Here is a 2,864-nt window from a genome sequence, read left to right on the forward strand (position 1 = left end):
TTGCACTGTACTGCACTGTGTGTGTACTGTGCTTATATTAATATATTAATATTAAGAATAAAAGTAAGAATACAGGATGGATTTGGACACATGCACAAATTGTTGATCATGCTTCACACTTTGGTGTTTTAAAAGTGAAAGTCAAAATTCACCAGAGAGAGAGATTTGCCAGTTTAGGACACATTAACAAAGGTCTAATATGCTGCTGATGATGATATGATCATAAACACCTGGGCTTAGCTAGAGTACTCAACACTCACACTCCATACATGATGACATGTTTACAAAGCAGGATTCATCATCTCAAGATCAGGATCAATCGAAAAATCCTCCTCACATCACAATTACGTCGGCTGCTAGTTATGCACTAAATAGAATCATGAAACAGAATGGAGGAATTATGGATACAGAGCAGTTGGCAGTGATTTGTACTGGCCTCAGAAAGGGCCCGGACACACCCAGTGATTATGAAAATCAATTCCTAAATCCCAGCATCTGTGCACATGAACCCAGAGAGAGCAACATTAGCAGTTACACGCCGAGTAAAGTGCATGTCATTTAATCTAATTGCATCTCTCAAAGTAATAAAGTCATGCAAATCATTGTGGTGACTTTGAAGTATAATAACATGAGCTTAAAGGGATAGTTCAGGTTTTATGAACACACAGTCAGTGTGTTTCCATTAGGAACAGAACCAAAAGAAGCAGCCCCAACCAGAGTAAAATGGTACAGTATGGTCAGGGTGGAGCTAGACTGACTCCACCCACGACAGTCAGCTGATTGGGCAACGTCACCAAAATGTCACAGTTCTATTCTCATACAAAGTTTTTAAGTTATTGACTGACTGCTGTCACGATCACTAAGTTCAAATGTTTGATCCTCATTGATTCTCATTGATTCTCCAGAAATGTCTCAAAAGGTGAGGGCGGGGGACCGTCCGTCCGTCCTTGGAGCTGCTTTCATCCGGAAATACATACAAATGTATTTGGGCTTGAAGAATATTTTCACTACTTAGTCTCATCATTTGAAAAGCTTGGTTAGCCGCTCACTTACCATGAAGACAATCAAAGGTTTTACATCAAGGTGCACAGCGGTTGTTAAGCCACTGATGTTTCAAATCCTTCATTCAAATGTACAAACAAACACAAATGGAGCCTTTTTTTAATACAATATCAAGCACTTTTTAAGTCCCTCCCCCCAAAAAATATAAAAATGAAAACAAGTATTTCACTTTTTGTAAATGTGTTTTGTGAAATGTAGTATTATTATTTATTTGTTTTACTGTGAATGTACATAGCTTTACAAAGTTGTTCAATTGTTTTGCATTAATGGGCCACTTATTTACTTCTGAATAATGAGATAAACCTAAATAATCATAGTCATAACTGCACTGACCTTTGCTTAAAATAATTAGTGTTTGGTGATTTTGGAAAGACAAGGAAAAGTCACTTAAGTCTGTTCAAAACTAACATATAGAACTAGCTTTTAAACAAAAAAACACAATACAAACTTCACTATCAACTTATACAACATCCTACTGTGAATTCTACTTCAGTCCTGATTCACGTCAACACATTCATGTTTTATTGGGTGAAGAAACAGCAGTGAGAGCCTGCTGCTCTGCAGGTTCATGTGTGTGTGTGTGCCCATGATTACTTCTGGATGCACATGCATGTGTGTCTTTCACTGGGTTTTGGTGTGTAATTGTGTAATCCTCGGAGATTATAATAATAATAATAATAATAATAATAAAAATAATGACTTAGATTTATAAATATTGGTAAATAGCACATCCACTTTGCTGAAGTACAAAGAATAACATATGTGATTGATTGAAAATCTAAAACATTAAAACACAATAATACTTTGCCTGATTATTATTATTATTATTATTATTATTATTATTATTGGTGGATTTGGGGGGAACATATTTTTAATAATTAAATTATTATTTTTTTATTTAAGATGATAAATTGACCAAATAAGTGTAATAAAATGACTCTACTGGGCAGATGGTCCATAGTCTTCAGTCTTCTGTAACTTGACCTCATAGCAAAGAGCAGCAAGCGAGCTAATAAGAGCTAACTGGAGTTAACACAGTTGTTTTATAAGTGATGTACAGTAGTTCTGCGATCATCTTACCGTTCATGAGAACATTTTTCTTTCAAAAAACAAACGTTTGAAACAAAGTACAGGTTGATTAAGAAAGTATGACATTCTTTATTGCCCTGGGTACAAAAACAACAATTCATACAATCAGGTGATTGTGAAAGTACCTTACTTTCATTAGTATTGGGGGTAACACTTTAGATTAGGGAACCATATTCATCAGTAATTAGTTGCTTATTAGCCTGCAAATTAGTAACATGGTGGCTCTTAATTAGTCATTAAGTACTTATTAAAGCCTTATTCTACATGGCATTATTATACAACCAGTAAGCCATTAACTAAGAGTTTTCCCTCAATAACCTCACAATTATTGCTTGTCAGTAGTAAGTAAGGAAGTTGTTGTATATGAATGACGATCACGATGTACTACAAATAGGCAATAATTGTGAGGTTATTGAGGGAAAACTCTTAGTTAATGGCTTACTGGTTGTATAATAAGACCATGCAGAATAAGGCATAAATAAGTAGTTAATAATGACTAATTAAGAGCCTAATTTGCATGCTATTAGGCAACTAATTAATGGTGAATATAATCCTGAAAAGAGAATGGCATTATGGGAAGCTATAGATTAAATCGTAGCTATACAAAACCCTCTGCATACCAACACATGATGGAAGCTGAGCTTCAGTATGAGAGTTTTCAGCCTTCAGTCTTTGGAAAAAAAAACCTCTACCTTTGGCCAAACCTTTTGTAG

This window comes from Solea senegalensis, unplaced genomic scaffold, assembly GCF_019176455.1.
Source record: "Solea senegalensis isolate Sse05_10M unplaced genomic scaffold, IFAPA_SoseM_1 scf7180000014894, whole genome shotgun sequence".
NCBI classification, from domain to species: Eukaryota; Metazoa; Chordata; class Actinopteri; order Pleuronectiformes; family Soleidae; genus Solea; species Solea senegalensis.